The following is a 27,118-nucleotide window of genomic DNA, read 5'->3' as shown; positions in this document are numbered from 1 at the left end:
TAATTTATTTGGAAGGAACATGCCACATAGCTCTTGGTCATAAGATCTCTTGCTATTGGTTTGGCTCAATTTTAGCCAAAGATTTTACCACTTCTGCTTTCATTGTCTAAGCTTTGATTTGAAATGACATTGAATAGACTAAGACTAATTTTTCTTTCCATTCATTTCAGGAAGATTAAGCCTAGAAAAGAGAAAAAGGAAGAAGGGAAAGAATTTTCACATGTTTTCTAATATACTTTATCAAGCACACAGAGAATGCAGTGAAGTCTTTATTTTGTTCATCCCCTTAAAACACTGCACTTTTTAAAATATATCATATCACCTTCAGGAAAAATCTGTATTGCAATTAAAAAATAAATATTTCTTCTTGTGTTTTAGCTGCTAGATATTGATCTGATGGCCAAATATTTACTGTATGCTGCTGGCCAACATAATAGAATAAAGAAAATAGATAAAAATGGTACTATCAATGTCTGTAAGCTTTAGCAAATTGTGTTATTTTAGGAACTACTCTTGACAATTTAAGATTTTATTTTAAATGAATGATTCTGGTGAAGGTGTTAGCTATCCAGTCACTTTTACTATACAGGCAAAAAAAAAAAGATCCAGCAGACAGGGAGATGAAAAATTACTATCAACTCAGGCTAAACAGTCAATGAAATATTAGTGGGTAAACAAACTTTCCTCACTTTTTGCTGTGCAAACAAGAGTCAGTTCAGCAGAAAGAGGAATGCTGATGGTAATGACAAAACAACGAAGTCAATTGTTCACATCAGTACGTAAAGCTTCAAAGTTTACAGATAACACAATCACTACCATTCATAACACTATGTTGACTTCTCCTGACATGTGTTTAAACCTTATCTTATAAAATGTATAATTTTTAAATAATGTAATCTCACCTTCTTCAAAAGCACCTTATCTTTCATTAACTTTTTTTTTCCCTCAAGAGTGAAATAACAGCACAATCAGCAGCCTATTGAAAGACTTAGCAGAATGTGTTATTTGCATTGCAGGAGAGTGATCACTATAAAAAAAGCGTGTTAGTGTGTACATTAAAGTCCAGACAAACAGTACATACTGACTATATATAAAAAATACCACAAACAGGATGTTCCCCTGACTTTGCTTCTCTGGCCAAATAAATCTATTCCTTATCATACAATTTTACACATACTTTCTGCATGAGTCAGGGTACTATTTTATTATGATGGTTTGGAACTGTTGTAACTATGAAAGTCTCCGTTGGGTCTAGAAGAGGCCTGTATTCTTAGCTCTTTCACAGGTCAAAGATAAACCAAATTTAGACATAAACATATTGCTTAAGAATATTTAGAGATTATTGAGATTCACATCAGTGAGTATTCTGAGTTAAATAAAGTTGGGATCCACACACATATTAAGGTGGGACAAAGAACTCTGAGGGTATCTATGTTGTTTTCCTCCCAGTTCCTGGTCTTTAGCCTTGTCTTAGGAAAAAAAAGGTTACGATATGAGCAGTAAAAAGTTATTAAAATTTTAGATTGGCTGCTTGGAAGATCCCTGAGATGAGGTTATGAATTTAAGAATAAGGCCTATTATTTGTAATGCAGTTTACCTTTACCATTCTCTACCTTTTGACCAGACAGAATCCTGTTTGTTTTCAGGGCAGGTTAGGGAACTTGAGTTGTGCATGTAATTTGTGCTCCAGTGTGTACTCTCATTTTAGACAGGTTTTGAAAGCGTTTAATGAATGAATTTGAATCACATATTGTGACAATGCTTATCTTCTTTGTTGTTTATTGCATAACAATCACATAACAATCAAACTTTGCAACTGATCTTGCAAATGCATTGCCCCTTCTAAACAAGCAACATTTTAAGCTACACAATATGCTAGATATATATATATCAGACATTATCTACATTATGATGTCTGTTTCTGTGCTTAAAGTTTATATTTTCTTAGAAGACTCTAATATAGTGTAGAAAGGTATAGCAAAAAATTTAAAAAATAATACATTTGTTATTTCCTTTTCCACAGCTATATTACTTTTGCCTTTTTTCCCTCCTCATTTTCAGTCACTACTTCTTCCCTTTGGCTAAATAGAACATAAACTCATGTAATGAAACTTTTTTTATTATTTATTTATTTATATGCAATGCAACTGTGAAATTAGGCTGATATTAATTTTTTTTTCCTAAGTAGCTATATAGTTCTATGCATTCTTAAGAAAGAGTGGGGAAGGAGTCATGAAAGGAGAATCAGAATTGGAATGCAGAAGGATCTTGCATTTGAATTAACATGATATTGTGACAAGCCAAAAGATTTGATGAGGTAATGCATATACTCCATGGTCCTGAATGGTTGTACTAGTCCACGTGGAAAGCTCACTTATCAAAATCACTTAATGTAGATATATGAACCACTAGCTGTTTATCACTTTGACAGATAGTCTCCCCAATTTCTTCAGATTCAGACATCTGTACAACAGACTGTACTAAGAGAGGTTTTATAGATGATGTAATAGAATAAAGTGAATCAAAAAAAGCTGAGATCACTCATTTATTGATTTGACTTTTCATGCCCAAATTATTTAGTTGATGGATGATGTTAGGTGTAAAAAGTAACAAAAACAGGACTAGACTATCTCCATCTTTTGCTAATGGTTTATCAAGATATGTGGGATGGATTTGCATTTGTCTGGGGGCATATTTTCCTCTTTTTTTTTCTAGTATTTGCAAGTATCCTAGCCATTGCAATATCCATGAATCATGAAAGATAAGGATACAGTGCAAAAGTTTTATTTCACTATTTATGAGCACCAGAAATTAGTTTTCTTCCTTAGTACTTTGAGGTCTGTTTTTCTAAATTTGTTATCTGATCGGTTCAGAACTTGGCCTGGGCTTTTACAGGCAACTGTTGCTACTTTGATCCTCTGTGTATCCATCCAAAATGTTCTGCTTTTTTGCCCAAGGCCAAAGTTAAGGTGCTCTCAGGAGAAATATCCTTTCATAGGGAAGTTGTTTTATTCTCTTCCTATGCATCCCTGTTATACAAGTACTATGATTTTTTTCACGTAGAATGACAATTGGGATGTACCTTTTTTTTTTCGCATATAGTTTATTATGGTACTACAATAAATGAAGTTTACATGTCAAGGAACCTTGAAGATGTGTTCAGCTTCCATGACCTACTGGCCAATCCTCCTTTGATGCAACCCAGGGTGCAGCTGACCTTCAGGGCTGTGAGGAGGCATCCCATCCTTCTTTTGTATCAACTGCACCACTCACCCACATGTCATCTGCAAACCTCCTGAGGGTTCTCTTGATCTCACTGCCTGTATCACTGACAAAGATACTAAAAGGCACCAGTCCCAAGACAGAGCCCCGAGGGAACCACTCATCACAAGCCCCCACCTGGACATACAGCCTTTGACCACAACTCTCTGGCTATGTCCAGCCAGACAATTCCTTATCCACCAAACAGTCCATCCTTCAAATCCAGCTGTCTCCAATTTGGTAACAATAGTGTCATGTTTTCAACTGCCTGTTAAAAACCTTCTGTAGTAGTTTAGGGAGATGACATCAGGTGACCTTCCCTTGTCTGTCATCACAGTCACTCCATCTCTAGAAGGCCTCCAGATTGGTCAGGCACAATTTGCCCTTGATGAAACCTGCTGGTTACCTCAGATAACCTCCTAGTCTAGGCCTAGTGTCCTAGGCACTGCATGTGCCTGGCCATTGTTTCCATAAGGATCTGCTCCATGACCCTCCCAGGCACAGAGATGATTGTGATGGGTGTGTAGTCACCCAGGTCTTCCTTTCTCCCCCTTTTTAAAAAATAGGATCCTTTTCCCAGTCGCTGGGATCCTCACCTGAGCTCTATGAATTTTCAAATACCATAGAGAGTGACTTGGTAATAACGTCAGCCAGTTCCTTCTGGACCCTCGAAGGCACCTTGAGAGAGCCCATACATAAATATGTGGCCACTGAGTTTCTCCAGTAACTCCTGAATCTGCACTTCCCTTACAATGAGAGGGACTTTGCTCCTTCATCCCCACTGCAGGGAGACCTGGAAAGGCAGAATCAGAGTGGAGGCCAAGGTGAAGAAGTTACTGACTATCTCAGCCTTTTCTGTATTTGTTACCCATTCTTCTTTCTCTTTTATTGGTTGGGTACACTCTCCTTAGCCTGTCTCTTCTGACTTAAATATTTATAGAAAACCTTCTCATTACTCTCATATGCCTTCTCCAATCATGTACCATTCCATCTGTCCCTCAGCTTTCCTGACTCCAGTCTTACATATTGAAACCTTATCCCTATATTCTTCCCAGGAAAAATGTCCCTACTGCCACTGACTGTGCATTTCCTTCTCATTTCCTTCTTATCTCCTGTGTGAGGAGCAGGTGTTTCCTCAGCTGCGCCATTTTCTGACCTGCCTAACTTGGTTTTCCACACACTGCGATGGAGACCTCTTATACTCTAACAAAAATTACTTTAAAGATAGCTCTGGACATCCTCATTGTCCTTAAGGATAGTTTCTCAGGGAATCTCATCCATTGTTTTTTTAAACAGATGGAAGTTTACTACTCTAAAGTTCAGGGTCCTGACTTTTCTCTTTGCCAAGCTCAAGATTATGAATTTAAAGATACTAAAGTACCTTCATACATCTCTAACACTTTGTCTTCACAACTGTCTAGAAATAAAGTATATAATTAGAAGTCTCAAGGGTCTGCGATCTGTGCCTTTTCCTTAGAATTTCTTGGACATTGCCTGTCTCCTTCCTGTTTTGATTTTCTTAATTGTAAAATATAAATAATAATACTTTCTTAGCTCAAGAGAAATACGAAACAGCGGTCTATGGAATAAAAAATGTGTAAATCTTTATTTTCTTACTAACTTATTGGGCTTTATTTGTGAAAAGAAGTCGTAATAAATCGAAAAGTACATATTAAGTCTGCAAAGTGTAGAAAATAATAATTTGCTTAATTAGGAAATGCAGTGATAGATTTGGGGTTTTTTATTGTATAGACAATAGTATAGTGAAATAGTGTGGTCTATCTGAAGAAAGGTCTTCAAAGACAAAAACAGATGCACTGATTTCTGTGTGGTCAGGTGAAATTATGTAATTGAAATATATATGCCCGCCTGTTATAAAGGGGAAGAAAAATAAACAGAAATTAAACTAATGAGAACAGAACACTGGTAACAGCAGCCAAAAAGGAGACAGATTGGATAAATATTACTGAAGAGCCCTAAAAATACCCTGGCACATTACAGACATGCAGTATAAAGTGATAAGCAAAATCAAGATCAAAGGGTTTTGAAACATCCTCCCATAAAATAGAATTTACAGATTAATGAGGTCTTTTTCCGCCACACTTCCTTTTCAATTATTATTGTATTCAGTTTTCATAGAATACTTTTGAGTGCATAATTGCATTCCATGCTCCAAGAATAATTAATAACATTTTTTTCTTAAAATACCTTCTCAGAATATTTTTTTTCACTGCTCAGATTTAATATAAATTTTTCCTTTGGGATAAATTTTTGTAATTTTATTTTTTGTTGAAACCAACCACACTGCCTATGAAAATTAAGAATTTGTGAAACCTTTAGTATTAGACAGTTATGACTGGAGAAAAATGTGTTTATGAAAGGTTACAATATAATGCGAAGCCAAGATTACAGAGGTCTTTTATATAACCTTGTGTAATACTGATTCACACACAATCATTTCTTTTGAGAGTTCTTGGCTGAAGAATTAATCTCATAGCATGATAAAGACAAGACTCTTCAGAATAAGAATACAAGCCAGGAACTATACAGATAAATCAAAATATTTTCTATCTAACATCTGAATATCTTTTTTTCTCACTATTTTTTTAAGTCTACAAAGAATAGTGGTAGATAACATTAAGTTACCTTAAAAGACTTGCATTTATGTTCCTGTTCCATCTCTTATTTGATCTTGAGTAAGTGACTTAAGATGAAATTTTTGAATATATGAAGTTTAACTCAGAGACAACTAGGCGGTGTGAGTCTTCTTGCATCTTAAAAATCTGAAGGACAAATGTATGCAGAATTTGCAGCTGAGGAATTTATAGTGCTGAAGAGCCCAACAGCTGCCCCTGAATACATTGGGTGTAGAAGCAACAAAGCCATGCTCAAGAAATCCTCTATTCAATGTAAAAAATCCTGCTCCCCAAGAATAACACAAACATGATTTCAGATGATATTTCTTACCATTTTTTCATCCAGATTTGGAAAGAGGGTATTGCCCAGTTCCTATGAAATTAACTTTTTTGTTCAACTTGTTTAGGAAGTCTGCACTGTGACATCTGAATCTGATCTACTTCTGCATCTGAAGTCATACTCCAAATATTTTAAAATGTAGTGATTAACCTCTAGTTACTCAAACCTCTCATTTCTGAAGGAAGTTAAATAGCACCTTCCAGAAATGCCTTAAGTGTTCTCAGACACTGCTAAAGAGAGGCAGTAAATAGCTAACATAACTGTCACATTTATGACAGGCTATAACAAATTTAAAGAATTTAGCCCATATAATTAATCTGCACCTGATTTTCCACAATTAGGTTGAAATGTTTTTTAGGGCAAAAGAAAATATCTGAGGCAAACATGACACCCTTTCAATTTTGCTCCAGATGAACATTTTAGCTGTTTGTGAAATTTTTCAATAATTTTACAGTGCTGCTTGATTATAGACTGTAGCAGTAAAGATAGCAGAATTTAGCCCCTTTGCTAAGAGCAGACAGTAAAGAAACTATCAAACATACTCCACCACCATCACCAACATCACCAATCCCCTCACATACACACATCTGCAGCCTGTCAGCCTATTAGTGCTAATATTTACCAACATGACTACCAACCCCAAGAGATATGTCAAGCAAAAGGTAAGCAGAGGCCGGTGATATGTCCATTTGAAAGTGCAAACATGTTAAAAGAAAGTCTGCACTTCAAAGGAGTCTGCCATGGTGAAGTCACCAGCAGGACTCCAACAATGCAATTTTTATAAATGAGTGCCCAGTAAGCTAATATACTTTTTGAATACAAGTCTTTTGTGCCAAATGATAAAGTACAATCTTTATCAATCTAGAAAAATGAATGAACTTTCAACAAGAATTGACGGTGCATAATGTGTATGCACTTTGTCAGTGCTGCACACGGCACAAAGGAGAGTTATCTGAAACAAATCCCTCCTGTAAAGGAAGAATAGGAATCAGTAAATATATAAAGCAGTTATCACACAGAGTGATAACATTTATGATGTGTCGATTGTATTGTGTGTAATATACAGGACAAATGAATTTCATATGAGTAAGTGTTTATTGTCCACATGTGCACCAGCAGGCAGGGTAGCTTAAGAAAACTTCATGCTGAGACAGCTCCCATCATCTACCTGTACATGAGGTAGATTTTGTTGCTATTCTAATGGAATTTCCACTTTCTTTTTCTCACTGGGTGCAAGGCTTGGATCATTGCATTAAATTCTTTCTTTTAAATAAACCCTGGTGTCTTTCGATCAGACACAGAAATGAGTCAGAAAACTCAGTCTCATTTCATGGAAAAAATATCAGATCTGCACTAGCTTTGATGTCACAAGTTTGCTTGTAGTGACAAAGGAGAAAAGAAAGTCAGAATTGAAGTCCTTGCAAAAATCACACACAACATTCTGATGTAGGAAAATTAGCATAACAACAGACTTATTTGGCATATCTAAAAGAAAAGATTTCTACAAATTCTCTATCCTGTAACATCTAGCAGCAATAACTTAAATAATGTAATTGCATTTCCCGTGAAAAAAATAGGGTTGTTTATTGCAAACAACACTAATGTATGATATAAAATTTGAAATCTACCTGATCCATGCTTCTGACCCCAGCAGGGACCTTTGCAAACATTTTAGAGGAAATGAAAGAATTCAGCTACTGATAAAAACCCCATTCAGCTACTGATAAAAACCCATAGGACAGCAACTTAAAAAAATGTATACAACACAATAAAAAATGCCAACTGCTATAGCTCATATTTGTCACATTCTCTTATCCACTCAAAAGCAAATTATCAGTATCTCTTATTCCAAGACAACTATGTTATAAATAAGGTGTAGGTGCAAGTTACTTTAGGTTGTGTACTGAAGTTCATTTGCTGAACAGTCCTATTTTCATTTCTCTGCATTCAAAGACTCTACATGCAAAAAATCTGATGGCCTACTGTACCTGTGAATTGAATTCTACAGATGTGTAGAAATCTCTGTGACTTCCTTCAATGAGAATGAATCAGTAAATATGATTACATAAGTGAGATGGTTTATGCACATCAGCATATGATGTAATTGCTCCTTTTTTCTATTTATTTGGGACTGTATACCATTGTGTAACTAACACAGTTAAAACACCATTTCCTGATAAAAGAAGGATGTTGATATTATCCATATCTTTAAAAATTAAACTACTTTTGTTCTATTCAGAAACTCTAGATGAAGAGAAATCATAGAATTACAAAGAGATGAAATATGGGGAGATAAATTATTTTATATATATGGTAATTAGGTGACATTGTGATAAGAACCTTAGAAATATGATAGCTAGACTTAGCAATACAATGTTTCACTGATATTGTTTCTGCAGACATGCTCATTTTTTCCTTTTCAGAACAATATTCAGCTGCTAATCTCTTTATACATGTACTTGTTCTTTGCCCTTTTGGTCTCATTCAGAGCCACATGAATCACTCCCATTCCAGTTCACATAGCATTCTATGAACATTGCTGATGGTTCAGCTAGCACACAAATCACAGGCAATAAATATGTAAATTGTTCATTTTCATGTCAACATGACGCCTTCAATAGACTTTTTGTGCACAAAGAGAGTTGCTGGAAGTTGGGCACCTTCTAAGAAATTAAGCATGACTAGAAGTTTACCCTGGTTATTGATAAAATCAATATAAATAATAAAATACTTGCTACTACTTGCAGATGCTAGTATAAAAATTATAGGATTCATGGAACATATAATCTTGTTTTGTCTTGGGAAAAAAATTACACTTTAAAATTCATATAGTATACTTTTGTTGAAAATAATGTGTGCAGTTGGAGGCATTGAAATCTGAGTTTCAGAGAGCAAAGAAAGGAATTTAAAGGAAATGGTTAATTTGGGAGATGCTGCACAAAAGCAACCTAAATATGAAAATAATCCATAACCAAATTATACAAGATAATTTTACTTGGCAATTTCTCTGTTCTCCTAACACTTTCATTTTTCTTATTCATCGTTCCTGCTTGAAGGCAACTGTGCAACCATTATGGATTAATATGTCCTAAATTCACCAAAGTAATTGTCTTTGCTGTTGATGTTGCATATTACAATGCAGAGGCCATATATCTAGAGAGTTAAAAGCATATTTTTCTAAAAAACTGCCCCTAAAAAATTCTTAAATTCTGCACCTATCTTTACACCCACCACCAAAAGAAAACTTGCCAAAAAATCACAGGTCAGTTCAGAGGGGACTTGTCTACAGCTCATTTTTCAGAGCTGAACTTTAAAATATATACCATTTTCTATTACATTTTACAACATGGCCAGTTTGTAGTTTAGGGCTGCTTTATATATTTCAGTTGTCCCTTTCATAATCACAATGTTGACTTTGGAACAGTTTCAGATTATATGCTTTATATCGAATTTTCTTTAAAATACCTCAATTTTTAGACCTTTGGACATCTATCTTGAATATTAAATAACTACCAGATGCTCAGCAGCCAGCATTTCCACAGCCTTCCCTGCCTGCTGTGTTGCATTTTACCTCCCATGTCTCTGGACCCTGTCTCACACAGCCTGACTCGGTGTCATGTTAAACAGCTTTGCTGCTGCTGAGCTGCCTTTCCTGCCCTGCGCTCTGTGTGCAGCACTGATTGCTACCATGCAGACCTATTTTTTGCTGTACAGCCATGTTCATGCCTCAGTGATTTCACCTTCACAGCTTTTACTGCTAAATGACTGTGCAACCATAGTAATACAGTAGGTAAGGCAACTGCTTTCTGCCTCAAAAGCATGCAGTTGCTGTCTTTCTCTCTGAATCTGAGCTACTGTTTGACATGGTACTTCACAAATACAAATATCATTTGGTGTGTCCATGCTTAGTTCACCTTGCCAGCATGTTGAGCTCCTACAGCAATTATCAACTGCCACTGCATATATTAATTTAATAAGGTAATGTCAGATTTTGGTGTTGGCTAGTAGTGGGGGATTCAGACATATTTTAAAAAAAGACTTTGCAGAGGAAAAGTATGTGAATTAGCTTGTAAAATGTGTCTTCCTTATTCCTTTCAGTTAGCACAAAGCTTGTTCTCTAAAGAATGAGAGTTTACATTAATGGCTACTGAGTGTATGGTGTTGATAGAAGCAATAGTCTCCAGTACTTATTCCTGTGGGTTTTTTTTAAATTGGAAATGTTTCTATAGTCCATCAGTTTTGGGACTGACTTTAGAATTAAATTAAAAGACTGGCTGCCTTTTGAAGTTTGGGCTAAATTTCACAGAATGGCTCCTTTTACAGGTCAAGGTCTAATTTCTCCATCATTCTGCTTCTCTGTGATCTCATTTTCCTCTCTCACCTAAATGAAACCTTTGGGAGTCTGAGAATCTCATTTTATATTGAAAGAAGGCAAGCAGCCACAGGATGAGAGGACAGAGTCTTAAGCTGTACCAGAGAAGGTTTAGGTTGTGTATTAGGAAGAACTTCTTCACAGAAAGGGTGATTAGAAATTGTAATAGACTGTCCAAGGAGGTTGGTGGAGGCTCTATCCCTAACAGTATTTAAGAAAAGGCTGGATGTGGCACCTTAGTGTCATGGTCTGGTTGACATGCTGGTGTTTTGTCATAGGCTGGACTCGATGATTTCAGAGGTTTTTCCAGCCTAATTGATTCTGTGAAAATGTCACACATGATTGTTTTCTAAAACAACTGTGTTGATTTTCTGCTATCTTTTAGACTATCTACTAAATTGTTAGACTATCTAATGTCTATAAAATCCTTCTGAATGTGTGGTTGTTTCTCTGATGTGTATTCTGACACCGACTTTTGGTACCAGCCCTCCAACCTGTGCCATGAATCTGGAATAGCTGAATTCCCTCACTATCCAGAAAGGTTGAGTAGAGCCTCAGATCTGACTTTTGTCAAGCACAGATTTCAAATCCAGGCTTGAATAAACCTATCAGAGTCAAATAGGACCAGAATTTGCAATCAGATTCCAGATGTTTTCTCAAAAAAAACCATACATAGACCATGATTTATTTAATAGAAACCTGCATGGAAATTGTAATGTCTAACTGTTAGAATAATAGTTTTAAACTGTCATTTTAACATAATAAAGACATGTAAATTATTTTTAAACTACTTGTAAAAAATACTCTTATCTAGCGATTTTTTTCTGCTACTGTAAATACTAAAATCTTACATGAAAATTGAGTTTTATCAGTTCTTGACAACTGATGCTCTCAGCAAATGCTGTATAAGATGGAGTTCACAGCAGAAGGAATGAAGAGATGTCAACAATTGATTGTTAATAAATATCTCACAGATATTCTTCCAACTGTAAGTAGTAGCAGGTATCAAATGTTCATCTGGCCATATGACAGAAAGCTGAAAAAGCACTTCTGGCTCTCATACAGGCAACAGCACATAACAGCTGCTGGAGCCTGGCTGGTGGTATGTGATGAAACCATGATCTAGAGGATATCAGTTCTGACATATAGTAGGAGACAGAGAATACTCAGGAGAGTGTTTGTGTAGCCTGTTCAGCCAGCCAGCTCTTGAATAATTAGCCTCTCAAGATAGCTGGCTCTGGCTATACTTGTCTTTCATAAATTGAGATGTCCTCCAATTTATGTTTACTGACAGATTATTTTCTGTTTAATTGATGACACTGACCACATGCCTTTGTTTCAGACCTCTTTTTGTTACATCTGGATGCATTAGCATTTTAATTTGTTGCAACACCTAAATCCATGCACTATGGTGCAGAGAGAAATGTCTGCCCTATACTGGTGAAGTGGAATCCCAAAGAGATCTTTGCTTCAGTCCCAGCCTGTCTGGAGAAAGTGTGCATTGACACAGAAAAGCCTCTGATAACTCAGTTTTTCCAGAGGTGTTTAGAACCTGTAATGTCCATTGAAAGGCTGTCATTAACCTTTTTGAAACCTTGAAAAGAAGATTTATGAATTTATGCAGTCATGTTGCTTGAAGACATTGTCTTGCTAGTCACAAGACTATAGATATATAGTTAACAGACTAACTGTAAGACTCATGGAGGATGAATGTCAGAGTAACATTTCTAAATATTCAGGGAAGAGGTGGTTTGGAAGTAACCATGAATTTAGCAAGGCTGAATCATGTCTGTCTGACCTGATTTCTTTCTATAATAAATTGCGAGATTTTGGGACAAAGAGAGACTACAGGATATCACCTACATTTACCATAACCTGACTGGATGGCTGATCTCAGGGAGTCTTGGCAAATGGGCTGTAAGCTGCCTAGAACCTGGTGAGACATGGTGACCATACTATGACATATCTTGTTTAGCATGTCCCCCAGTGGAAGGAACATTGGCTTCTCTTGCTGGCTGGTGACATGAAACCAGGAAAGCTGGTCACTACTGGAGAGCTGGGATGCAATCCAGGGGAACTGGGTCATGCTGCTGGAATGGACCTTGTGCAGTTCAGCATGGAGAAATGCCAAGCCCTGCTTCTGGGAAATCAAAGCCCCAGGCAGAGGGGCAGTCTAGACATGGCCTGGTTGGGCAGCCGCTTTGCAGAAACAGCCCTGTGACCCTGGAGGACAATGAGCACACCTTGGAGCTGACAGGAGCCACCCTGGGGATGGCAAATGGCATTTGGCGCTGCAGACACAGGAACTACTCAAAATGGCATTTGTTCTCTGATTAGTAGCAGATTTCTTGCATTGGAAAAAATAGTAATTTACTTATGCTTACTTAAACGTATATTTATCTTGTCTGTGACTCCTCATCTCAACGGGTAAGAACAAAAAGTACATTTTTCCCCTTTAAACAGAGAAGAAAATAGCCTTATTTTCTAATGCTGCATATTTATGAAAGACAAGGAAAGCCGTTCTAAGTACCACTTTGGAAAGAAGACTATCTAAACAGCAGGCTGAGACCAGAGTCAGGAAGCTGGTGAGGTTCCACTGGGAGGAAGCAGCAGCATCAGTTAGAGAAAGTTGGAAGGAGGAGAGCCTGAACGCTGGAATTGCTGAACATTGGGATAAAAGGGAAACAAAAAAGGATGCAGATGAGATGACAGATAACAAGACAGATTTCAGCGGGATCTAAAAGCATGTAATTGGCTTCTGACAGAGGGAAAAAATAAAAGGTTGTCTTTCCCTTCCTCAGATGCTGGCTTTGCCCTCATTTAAATTGACCATTAGTAACAGCATTTTGTGCAATTTGTTTATGTTTATCAAAGAAGGAGTTCTTTTAGTAGCTACAAGCCTATTTTGTAACCTTATAATCCTGTATAGTTGGTGTGTGTAGCATAGACTCAGTATGTCTGTAAATCTAATTTGGGAGCTTTACTGCTGTAATAAGCTATGTAGTCCAAGAGCATAGACTGAATACAATTTGAAACAAACAATGAATATTTGAATGTAGAAGTTAGACCTAGCTTTGAAAAATGCCCAAAGCTTGTAGGGTGAATGAAATTCCATTTCTTCCAGGTCTGTAAACAATGAAGAGTGTTAATTTAAGCAAGGTACTTATTTGGCTTGTTTCTACCTTATTCTCCTATATTAGCGTCCATTATATTATCATCATGTACAAACTCGATGCAGAATGTAGTCTTGAACCATAGTCATCTGCCTTTCTTGGTTAATGAGTATCTACATATGATAGAAGAAACAGAGATATGTAATTTCGGGAACCATCTAATTTTAGTTAACTTATTGGAATATAAATTGTCAAAGTATTGCACATTTTCTTCATAAGATATGGCTGCCTAGTAAAATATATTTTCTGGGGACTTTGTCAGGATTAGAACAGAGATCTGAGTGTTGCCAGAATGCATTTTAGGTGTCTGGACATTGGCAAACATGCTGTCAGAGCACAACTAGCTGACAGTCTGGAAAGCATGAAGGTAATGCAATATTTTCCACAGTAGCCAGATTTTGCTTCCAGAGTAACAAGTTAAAATTAACTCCTACAATTTCATATTTAATGGAGATTTGCTATTTTAACTGCTAATATTTTGAAAAGAGAATAGAAGACAGTGAAAATAAAATTGAGTGTAACTTTTATGTTTCAGTAATTGCATTTAGAAATTAAGAGATATAAAGAAAAGCTTCCAAGTCTGAATAAGGGACAAATTGTATCTGGAATATACTGGAAAAAACAGTGGAGAAATTTAAAGGTATGAAATTTCTAAATATTTGATATTTCTAGACCAGCTTCATCATAAGACTATAAATCTGTGTACCTTGAGCTTGTACTGACAAGGAAGGCTGTATCTGCCTCTGTTTTACTAAAAGTAAGCTAAAGCAATTTTGATTAACAAAGGCTGTGAAGTGTCACAGAGTTAATGGCATCCTGAGAGGTAGTGCATATCAGTTAGATTTAACTCCTCCAAGGAAAGTAGTTCATAAATAAAATCTCAAGATCTCCTGACAAAACATTTTCTAAGAAAAGTAAAATTATAGGTGTATTCTTGACAGTACAATTTATACTAGAAGCAGTAAAAAGAACTTTATTAACATAAACAAGTCAAGTATCCTAATCCCTCTCAGAAGTCCTATGCTTCTCTATAAGATGAACTCTGGAAAAGAGAGTTATCTTGCTTATAATTTAGTCTTGGAGGAGACCCTTGACAGCATCTTTTCGAACAATACTTTCTCTCAAAAGGCATTAAAAGGGTTTGTGCCACTTCTCCTCATGGAATGCAGTTATGGCAATGGTTGAATTTCATTGTAGATCTGTAGGAAAAAGACAATAGAAATATGTATGGAAAGAGTTAATTTTTGGGCTAACACAGATTCTCAATTATTTATCGCATTTCATGAAACTTGAAGGGCATTAAATGAAGGCAGCAGTACTGTCTCCTGTATCAGCTTGCTGTCTGACACCCAAATAACAGAGAGAGACCACTTCTTCATGTCTTTGCCACCACACGTTGTATGGCTGGTGAAAGCTGTCAATAATTGCTGGGGTTTTTTCCCTTCCTGAATGCTCATAGCCTACTTCAAACAGTCCTGGTAGTACAGAATCAATACCTTAGCGCCAGTAGCCACGGCAAAACTGTTACCATTATTGTGTTTACCCTGGATCAGATTACACTCTATCCTCCCAAAGCCACTAAAAGTTCCAGCAAGCACACACAGCATCTCCTTGGCAAGTTCTTTCTGTCTTTCTGTCTTCTACAAATATCAAACAGCTTTTTCAGCTGTTTCCGCTCCTAGGAGGATGCTGTGTCTTGTCTGAGAAATAAATTGAGACAACAGAAGGCAACGAGGTAAAATATTGCCTGGTCTTTATATAAATGACATCAGGACATTAATTCAAAATACCAGTGATTGTTGAATTGGCATCCTGACCTGCTGAAACTGGGGGGGGAAGCCAATTGCAGAAATGGACAAGGAAATACTTTGGGTTTGACTATGACTGTAAACAATACACCCTTCCCAGGTTTCTCTTCTCAGACAAAGTAGACACACAAGCTTGTGTTCAGCATGTCAAAGACAGAACCATTTAAAGGTATGATTTTATATAGACACATTTATTCTACCCTTTAATTAATCAACTGAATGCTTCATTTTTTACTTCAACTCATTCACCACTTCTCAATTTGTTGTGTCATTAAATATGACATTTCCACATTTGGAAAAGAAATCAGGCTATAGCACCAACTGCATTGTACCGCCTCTACTAAATAGAAATCATGATTGACAGCTTGAGTCCCAGAAGGAATAATTTTCAGTAAATAAGAAATACACAGTGTTCATTATTGGCTTTAAAATATTTGGGAAAAAAAAGCGAAGTGAAACAATTTTCATGTTTCTGGTTCATGTATTGTTACTCCTGTCTCTATTACTCAACATATGCCTTTTTTCCCCCCATAATTATTTTTTAACCTGGAATCTCATGGTGTGGTCACTGCAGAAAATAAGGATAAACAACAAGTTTACCACAGTTTGGCTAAAGTAGAAAAGCTGTCTTACTGATTAAAGTATATTGTTAATCATTTGTCTGTTCTTAAGAGATCTATTTATTAGTATTATTTTTGAGTGCAGAGTCAGTGGGCAGGTTAAGAGTGTGACAGCTAAGAAATTTTAGAGAAGAAGAGAGTTTACTACAGTCACTGCTTCTAGTTCACAGCCATTACAACTCTTCCTGTTAGACATTTATTCGTGACACATTTGGGGTTCTTCTGTTATTAAAAAACAGGAGGAAAAACAACTCTTGAGATAAGCACCGGTAGAAATAATTGTTTAAATGGTTGATAAAGATTTGAGCCTAGATTTTTCAGGTTTGGATATCTTCTTTTAGTCAGTAAATCCATGGCAAATCTAGGGAGTAAAACATTCTTCAGTCTAGAACCTTTAAATGTGAGAGCTGGTCTTCTTTTGGTAACAATGAAAGACTTGAATTATGGGTCAAGTTCACTGCTAGTGAAAAAGCCCAGCATAAGAGAATATTGCCAATGTAGAACCTTTTTGTTTAACAGGGGAATTTGAATAAGACTGGTTTAGATTGTCAAGTTCCTTCAGAGATAGCAAGGAGTAGTCAGTTCACCAAAACTGCCATGGAAATGTTTTTCTCTACTATTTAAAATCTTGATTTCTGAAAACTAGGGTCATATGTATAAAGTAGTTATAAAGAGTTGAATTTTTTAAAAAAGTCAATAACTTTTGTCAATACTTGGAAGAGATTAAACATTTTAAAATCATATCAAACATTTTCAAAGAAAAGGTCATTTTGATATAATAATAACATACTTTGCTTAGAAAATGCAATTCAGTATCAAGGATGGGTTTTTTCTCTTACATTTTTACATCAGAAAACTGTCAAAGAGCAGTTTTTTTCACAGGGAAGTTTCTATTTTGATGATTTGATGAGTTTTTTAAAATATGATTGCCTGGAAAATTCCTCCACAGCAGACATCTGCAAATCATCTCCACAGTAGACACTGCAGCTAAAGACTAAATTCCGTCACTTAGGCAAAGCTTCCCACTGTGATCCTTTGAGGGGAGCACAACTTGCTCCACCAGGCAGCTGTGCCTCAGTGAGGTGCTGGCGTGTGGAGTGATGGCCTAATCCCCTCCCTCTGCTCTTTGTGCCTATTCAGAGCTGTGAGAAGTATCTATACCATAACCACATTTATGTGGACTCTTTCACCTATTCCAAAGTCCTGGCTATCACTGCCAAGCAGATTTAGTGACATATATTTTCACATGCTTCAAGGCTGCTTTGCAGTGTCGCTGCAGAAACATAATATTACCAAGAAGAAAAATTCACAGGAAATCAATATCCTGTACTTCCATAATTTCTCTTATTTACAATAATGCTGTTTTAGTTGTAGCTAAGCTCTACCAGGAGTTCATCTTGAGCATTAATTTATCCTTTTTTTGTAGTCAATGTACATTACCACTTGCATTCCCTGTTTCTTGTCAATATTGTGGGTCATGCAGTACTTAATAAAAAATGAATTGAATTGTGCCCCTTAATCTCAGTAGCTAACTCCCATAAATATAAAAATAGAAGAAACTCATTTCTATTGAGATAGAATGTAGGGGGTATTCAAGATGTAAACTTGCTCTGAAATTTACTAAGATATTTAGACAAATTTTAGAGATTCACAGGGTTAAGTTATCAGCCTTCTACATTTAGGGGCAACTGCATTGAAAGAGGCCAGCCTATGACTCTTTCTCACATACTCTCTAATATCTTTCCACCTGTGCATAGGAATGTTTGTGCTAGTGTATATTCAACTATAATAAATGAAACATTTATCATCACATCACAGAGTAATTCTTGTGGCTGTAGGTATGAAGAAATCTATTCTGTTGAAAGGAGAAATTGTGAGAACAGTATAAAAGGGGTTCAGGAAATGTATGTCACTATAAACACCACTTTCAAGATTATGCATTGTGTGATCTCCTTCAGACATGTGAAAAGACAGGAATAAATGCAACCATTATAAACTACTGAATAACATATCTCTTCTAAAAGTTTTGTATTAATCATCCACTCCTTAGAAATTCTGGTAACAATATTTTTCTTTTCCATTATATGTATTTTTATATTAAGTATCGTTGACAAACATTGTTTAGATAGAAACCTAATGTCATTTCTCTGAATTACATAAAGGTAAAAAGAATGTAGGAGGAGAAAATCTGAATCTGAAGCCTTTGTTCTACATGAAATTTTCCATAGCTCAGTGTAGTATTTCTAAAGACTAGTATATCTATGTTATGCGTCTGGGTTTCAAACAAAAAATAGATATCATTATTTTATAAAGGAAATATTTTATAAAGGAAATATTTAACAGCAATGTAGTTTTCACTTCTAACATACCATTACATTACCCTAGGTAACAGTTGTAAACTGGTAGAGGCAATATTTAAGAAATCTATATATTTTGAATTTTTCACATAATTCTGAACTGTAAAAATGGCAGTCATTTACCAGTAAAATTAAGAATGCATCTCTTGAGATTTTTTGTAGATTAGTTAAGAAAAGTTTTCACTGAACTTGGGATTGTAAGACAAACTTTACATTTCACAAAATGTCTGTGAACTATACCATCTCCCATCTCCTGGTACTGAAAAATGAAGGGAAGGTTGAATTTTCTCTCAGGTCTATAATTATATGCTTGTGGATATATTTCAGTTTTTCAGTGAAAAACCAGGTCTATGATAGAGATAAAATCACACTGTTTATTCTGGTGTGAGGACCAAGAGATCCACATCATGGTGAAGAGCACATCATTGTGTTTGTCTCATAGTTCTAGTATGATCCATAAGTCATAGCTACTTTCGCAGATGGCAGTGTTGAATGACCTGGCAATCATCTTGTGGGTAAATAGAAATTTTGGAGTCTGAGGTAGCATGGCCTTCCCATTAACTAAGCAATTTGTCCTTGAGTTCAATTGTCCTTGGGGCAACCAAGAGCTGTGTTTGAACTCTAGAGTTCTAGATTTCATTAAGCCACATTTTGATCATGCTGCTGTGACCACTCAACGAGAAAGAAAATAACAAAAGAATTCTATTTTCAAATTTAAACCTCATGTGGAAAGGTTTCACTGTCTTGCCACTAAAGTCAGTGTGAATAATTAAACAACTTTTTTGCTGTTGCAGTATCTTGAATTAGAAGTTATGAAATATAATCTTAATTTTTACTTAACCCATATACTGAAAGAAAACAGCAGTATCTGATGTGATTTTTTAAAAAATCCTGTGCCACTTAAACTTGGCATTTTTTCTTCATCTTTTAAAATATAAATAATTTATGTTGAAAAATAAATGCATTTAATTCTCGGAATGGAACTATTTGGCCCTCATGTTCTCCCACCTTTACTCCAACACATCTTTTGGGTCTCATATCTTGTAATTGCCCATAATATGTTGTTTGTTTTTTTTTAATAGAAAAATGCCATAAGCATGAAAAAACCAAGAGTGTTGATAATCCTTCAAAAATTGTGTCTGTCTTGAGGAAGTGTCTGTTTTCCCACCTGGACTATAATGAATGGATTTCCATGGAGAAACTGAAATTTTTGGCTCCCTCTGATGGTCCATTTTGGAATGATATATTCATAACTACCCCTTCAGATGCAATATTCCATTTAAATTTTTACATAAGTCATTCTTGGATATGAATAGTATGGCTCCATTCCCTTACTTTCCTTCTATTTTTTTTTGAGAGAGTTTTTGGAGACACTTTTAAACTTTGGTATATGACTTGCCAGCCAGCCACTAGCAGATCTCTAATACTTTATGTTCTTAAAATTGCAAATTGGTATTCTAGGGCTTTCTCCTTCCAGGTTTCCATAGCAACTCTTGTAGAGCTTATTCATTAGAAAGAGTTCTGTTTAATTGATCTCCTAATGTATTGCTTAATAGCAACTGTTAAGCAGTCTTTTGTTTCCAGGTCATATTTAGGGTTCACATATTTGCATAAAAGCATTTCATTAGCTCAAACCAATCATTATTAGTAATTTTCTTTTTTTATTTTAAAATAACTAAACCGTCATTGAGATTTTCTGAATAGCAAATATTTACATCTTGCTGAATGGGTTTTCTCTGTGAGCCTGGGTGCTTTGTTTCTCTGAGCAGCAAGAAAATTACAGAGCTTCAAAATGTTAATCAGGGAAGACAAAAAGAAAGTGGCTTTTTTTACAATTGAAATGAAAATGCACAGTGATGATAACCATAGGCCACAGGCAATATTTGATGACGAAGTTGTAATGGATAAATATCCTTTAAAAATCACAGTAATGCACTGCCCAACTTGAATACATTAGGATTTTTTCTATTATTCATAACAATAATTTTCTGACAGTTTAGGCTATGAAAGTTTAAAACCTCAAACAAATCCTTTTTTTTCCCAAAGTGATGCTGTCCAAAACCCTTTCCACTTAGACTAATTCTTATTATTATTATTTTTATGGTCAAATACATTAATTCATTTGGTTCTACTATTGCAGAATTTTTTGCAGAGTTTTCAGCTGGTTTTCAGCCTCAGAGATACATGAATGTCAAACAATTCACCCAGAGTCACAGGATGAATTTTTGTCTTGGAACAAGCATTTATATTCTCTCTGGATAATAATAGCTGTGAAAAAAAAAAAACCAACAAAAAATATATATAGTTCAAGTAACTTAGAAAAATGGAGCAAGCCTATTAAACTTTCTCAAGTATGAATGGAGAGTATACAATGTACAGCTAAATTCATGTTACACATACTATACATCTGGCTATGATTCATAATAATTGATTATAAATATCCTAAATTCATATTCTAAAATTAGATTTTCCATTTTCTTTTAATCATTTTTCTGTTTGTTTGTGGAATTTTTGTGTTTTTTGGGTTTTTTTTTTTTTTTTTGTTCCTAGTACTTGGAAATTGTAGTTTTCAAGATTTGTTCACAAACATAAGAGAGTCTTGTCTGATTATTTTACTATATTGGGCCTTTGAAAATCTGGGACTTTGAGATCTGTAATTCTCAAGCATTGAACTTCAAGAGCTATGAAAACAAGAAATAGGGGATCGTTTCTGATGAATTCCCAACACTTATAAAGCATTTTTTTTTTCAGATCTCAAAACAAACACAGTTGTCCCTCTGAGTAGTCCAATGTTACATGTACAGCTTGAACAAAACCCACAATATTGGGAAAATAATTGAGGGGGTCAATAGTTTAAATGAAAGGAAAGGTATTGTCTTTAAACTTTTATTGCCTAATGAAATACTGACAAAAATTGCTGTTGTTATTGTTTATATTTTGGTATTATAGTGAAGTTATGTAGAAGGGAGAGAAATGCATTTTATTTTCATTATAAAACATAGTCCAAACTTAGTTCCCGACTCATAGCTTGCTTCATTTTTTTGGCTTTACTGAAACAATACTCATTAGTACTTCTTGTATTAAAGATTACTTTCAAAAAAGAAGTACCTCTAAAAGAAAAGTTACTTGATTGAACTTCCTAGAAGCTCCAAATATCTGGTTCTATTTTCCATTCATTTTTTGACATTTTGTAAAATGTTGGTATGAAGAAAAGCTGTGCCAAAAATATTCCTGAGAAGCTTCCTTATTATTATATGTAACATAAGGCAGAGTAAGCCTGAACCTCAAGAAATTTCAAGATTGGCAACAACCTCTTGGCTACAGCAAAGAAATATCTACGGTCTCCAGTACTATTAATTTCAAGGGGTTTCTTTTCTCCGTGAAGCTCAGCAAACTACTTCCATTTTGGTTTTTTGACCCTGTTGAAGTCTACTGACTGTGCTGGAGTTGTCCCTGACTGTAACAGGAGTTAAATGAACTTGCTCACATACAATATTATACACAAGGGCAGCTAAATGTGGGTGAGAACTGAGTCCCACAGACAATGAATCTACAGAACAAGTGTCTCAAAGGGAATATGAAGTCATATCCGTAATAGTAACTGCTCAATACTTCCTGTGAAGCTACCTGGAACTTGATTTTCAGTTATAAAATCTCATTTAGAATTCATCATTCAGTTATAAACATCATAATTTCTTTCACATCAAGAGTTGTTCATGCTTTGATTTGTTTTTTCTTTTATTCTATTACTTTTCATTGCCTGCAAATACCTGTGGGGTACGTATTGCACCAGAAACCTTTGCAGTCAGCGTTTACACTACTTGACTATCTAAAATCTTGAAATATAGGACTCAATAAATAAAGCAACTGAAGTTGAGAAATCCAGTATGATAGAGTACAAACTGCAATTGAGTCTATGTCCTCTCATTCTTCCTCCTGTGAATGATACTGTCTTAGCTTACTACATCTGCTGCTCTTTTTTCCAAGTTTTATTTCCAAGTATTTATTTAGCCCTAGCATTGATCCTTCTACCTGTTAGGTATGATTAAGGCTACTGCTCTAATAAGATTTTCTAAATAAGCATCCAGGTTGATCAAACACTCAGGTTTGTGCTACTGTCTAGGGTGCCAATTTATGGCAATACTTGTCTTTTCTCTTCCTCTACCAAAAGGGTAAAATTATAATTTCTTCATGGAAAGGACCAAAACCCCACTACAGGCAGTTTCCATTCAGACCACAATGTTAATTTCTTTACATTCACAAGGTGACAATATATTTTTTGTGTAAATTTGACCTTCTGGGATACAGTGACTGGTGCACCTTCACTGCAAAGCTTCACATTTACCATTGCCATCAATAAAAAAAGGTAGGGATTTCAGTTGCATACCTAAAACTATAGAATATCTTGCAACATGTATTAAAGTAATATTTGCACTAATTTGGCCAGACATCACTTCAAGCATTTTTGCTACTGTTTTCTCCTTTTTGTCACATAAAAAATAGGTGAAAAACTTGAAGGAAACTGTTCCTTTTCTCAGTGTTGCTGTTTTATTTAAAAAAAAAAAAAAAAAGAAGATACATTTATCAGCTGTGGGGATTTTTAGAACACCTTCCTAATTAATACCTTAATTGCATTGTTGGCAGATTACACACTTCTTACTAATCAATAAAACAATGATCCTCATAATGAGATTATACAAGAAGCAACTAATCATTGTCTTGTCATCAATCTTGAACATTGTTTCCCATTATTAAAATTCACAATACTCAGTAGGCTCCTCAATAATATTTTACACCTCCAGTGTATGTTACAGCATTGATATTTTCACTATTGACTGTGGTTTAATTTCCTTGCTAGCTGTAGCATTCTGAGTGGGATTTTGGATGCAAATTGTAGTAAATCAGTACGAGAAACATCCACCATAGTTACTTAGAGCGTTCTCCATGGAGGCTACAGATGTTTGGAGCTATAATCATGTCCTGTTAGTGATCCCAGGCTGGGGTTGAAAGACAGAAGGTGTTTTCCGCTTAATTGTCTGCAGCAACATGGTGCAGATGCCCTCAAGTAACATCTAACATGGCCAGCCTTACAGAGGAAGTCAAACTGTGCATGCCCATCCAGCAACAGCCAACACAGCAGGGGTTTTGTGATTTAAACCAACCTGAACTGGGTACTCTCCACCCAATCCTATAAGTACCAGGGATTCTGGGTGTGTGAGGGTTCCTGGATTGTGCATGGCATAATGGTGGGCTGGGGAAGCCCTGCAACCTTCTGCACCAGCTGGGGCCACCATGTTGGCTCCCAACCTTCTCCCCTTGGCTGTGTCATGCTGGCCATGGAGCAGGAAGGTTGTGTAAATCATTAACATTAAATTTACTTGTGGCTAAGAGTGAGATTTTATCTGAGCCCATTTAATCATACACTGTCACTTTTTTCTTGGACTGTGACAGCCTACCAGCTGAAGCGTGCTAAGATAATCTTCTGTTCAAAGACAAAAGTGATCCAATGTGATACATACTCATCTAAGGGCAATGGGCATTAAGGAAATATCCTTTTATTTTACCTCCACTCTTCCTGCACCATAGCAGACTAATTTGCCATCCCAGAAAAATGTGTTTCTGACATTCTGACATTCCTGTAAAGGTAATCAAAGGGAGAAGGACTCTGCTCAAGAGAAAGGTGGCTTCTTGACCAAGACAAGTACCTGTTTAGGAAGTTGACAGCTTACACATAGTCATAGTGAAAGCAAACCAATGGAGTGTAACTACATTGTTGATTACGTTGTACAGATCTCATGCTCCCACATTTTATTATGTTTTACAATGAAAATTGTTCCTTGAAAGCCAAGTCTTAAGGTTAACAGGTGGAGATTTTAAGAGGATAAAATTCACAATCATTAAAGAAATTAGTGACAGCATTCAAATGGGAATTCAAAATCTTAATGAGCTTTAAAGCACAGTTATTTCTGAGAAATAAAAAATGACATCAAAAATAGTCAAGAAAATGCTGTTTATTCCAGTCCACCATATTAAGTTATTTTGAGTAAAGGCATTTTTCAGACCTTTTTTGGTAAGAAAGAAAGTCTACAGAAAGCATTAAGAAACAGCAAAAGTATTGCAAATTTTGTGACATACTAAGATCATAGCCTAATTATCTAACTTAAATATATAAGTGATACTTCCAAGTACTCACAGGTATAAAAAAAACCCCAGTGCTGCATATCTGCATCCACCCTCTGTTTTTGCTTTAAGCAAAGCAATCCATAGAAAATTAATAAATATAACCAGGCCTCCTATTACTCCTTAGCTAGCATAACTTTCACCTCTCAAAAGCCCAAATTAATTTTGAATGCACAACTGACTTATCTGCTTCCGGGGTCCCAAGTGTTTCCAGTCTGTTTGCAACTTCCAGTTTACCAGTCTTAGTTGCTTTTTGTTTTTTTTATTTTTTAATTTGAGATAAAGTCTCATCTGATCCTCTGTCCTCTTGTCTTGCCCTGTTTCCTCAATACTACAATCTCTCTTGAAAAACACACTTAAGGTCACAGAGGATTAGATTTATAACAGTATTTTCCATACCTTCCCAGGATTTCTCACATTTTTCATAGCAAATTAACTCTTACTTGGGGTTTTCCCTCCATGATCTCTCAGTTTATTTGGGATATTTTCCCGATTTATTTTTCATGGTCTGTATATTTAATTCAGGTAAATGACCAAGATAATCGGAACCCTACTCAATGTGAGGAGAATCTAGTGTCTTCTTCTTCCCTGGAATCAGTACAAACCTTGTGTTGAGAGCTTGATGATAAGTCCACTGTGCATCCAGGAGTTAGTAACAAACATAAATCTATTCCCTTCTAATAGTGTAAACTCTAATAAAAACATTATTAAATGTCATCTTACAGACTCTTAGGCACCATTTTTAGTGGCATCATAATGGACCAGCATGACCCGGTCCAAAACACCTTTTAGAAAATAAAAGGAAATTTAAAAAAAAAAAGAAATTTCTAATTGGCTTTGAAAAAAAAACCAAATGTGTAAGAAAAGATTTGTATCCTTGGGTTTCAGAAAACTACCTGTCTGCTGACAAGGAGAAAACTTATATCTTCACTTCTATCAAGATCCCTTAAAGATATAAAGTGGCTTGAATAAGTAGCTTGGACTGAATTAGCCAAATATTAGCAGAAATACCTCTGTAAATATACCATTTTCAAATACAAGCGTCCATGTTTCAGTACTTCTCACAGATAAGGTCTAAGATTCAGTCCAGGTGGAATACAATTGTGATCAGCTTTGGTGACTAAATGAAAAATCTTTGTGAGACTGGAGAAGATACACCTATTGGTTTTCAGGAATTGAGAGCCAATGACAAACCAATGACAGAAATCAGTTCCTTCAAATATACAGTGGTAACATTAGCCATTGAGGTCATTGTATCAAGCTAAGAAAAAGGTTAAAACCTATCTTTTAAATATATTAAGAAAACAAGGAAATGCACTTCCTTATGTGAAAGTAACATTTCAGTGACCATTTTAGTTGATTTAAAAGAAAGTTGCTGCTGCAAAAAGCAGTATCTCACAAGTACAGAGAGATGTTTCATTTCTGTCCTTACCATTTGGAACATCATCTTCTAAACTTATATTTTTGAATTAAAAGCATTAGCCCATTAGAAAACTAATGGGCTGACACGCCATATAAGGCCAAGAGAAATAAGAAGTGGAGTTAAAACATGATTTTTTTTTTTTTTTTTGGTAAGTGAGAATAGGTTTAGAACTAGAAGATAACTATTCAATATGTAAACTATATGCGTAAGAAGGGCTCCATTGAAGAGTAGCTACTATATTTTTAAAAGAGAGTTCCACTTTGACTATTTTTTCCACTATAAATAATAAAACCAAATTTTCTGAGACTGGACCATGCTCTTCCCTAGGTGAGAACATTTCCAGGTGAAAACATTTCCTTTTCTTTAGTGATGGATTTCTGGCCAGTGAGGTCATGTCATCAGCTTAACTCGACAAAGTCCATGTACTGGGCATCTAAAGAAAGATGAGGGATCCTGTCAGGAAGACATAAACAAAACCTTAAGTTATTTTAAAGCTAGGGGAAGTCTGATATGGTGCTGAGAAAAGGCAGAGAAATTAGTATAATAATTCAGGATTAGGTAGGATGAGATCTTTCTTTCCTAGCAAAACTAACAATCTTTCAAATGTGATTAGAATAAATTATTTTATTTCAAGCTTTAACCTACAGACACTCTATTTGCCTCCATGAGCCAGTCAACTAAATATGTTTGGGCTGATTTTAGGAAAACAGATTGATTTTGGCAAGCCATACATACAATTTTATATAAATGAACATTTAGAGTACAACTACCAAGTGTTTACAGATTAGCAAATATATTCTAAAAAGTGTTCATATGAAATGTTTGTGGTCTCCCTTTTTAAAAAAGGTTATATCAAGTTTACCCAATATTTTTCTCAAAAACAGTTCATAAGCTTGTCTTATGTTGTTCTAATAAAACTATCTGCTCCTTAACAAATCTAGTAAAAAT

The sequence above is a fragment of the Geospiza fortis genome, unplaced genomic scaffold (genome assembly GCF_000277835.1).
Source record: "Geospiza fortis unplaced genomic scaffold, GeoFor_1.0 scaffold443, whole genome shotgun sequence".
NCBI classification, from domain to species: domain Eukaryota; kingdom Metazoa; phylum Chordata; class Aves; order Passeriformes; family Thraupidae; genus Geospiza; species Geospiza fortis.
The sequence above is the reverse complement of the archived record's forward strand: the minus strand, read 5'-3'. Positions refer to the sequence as shown.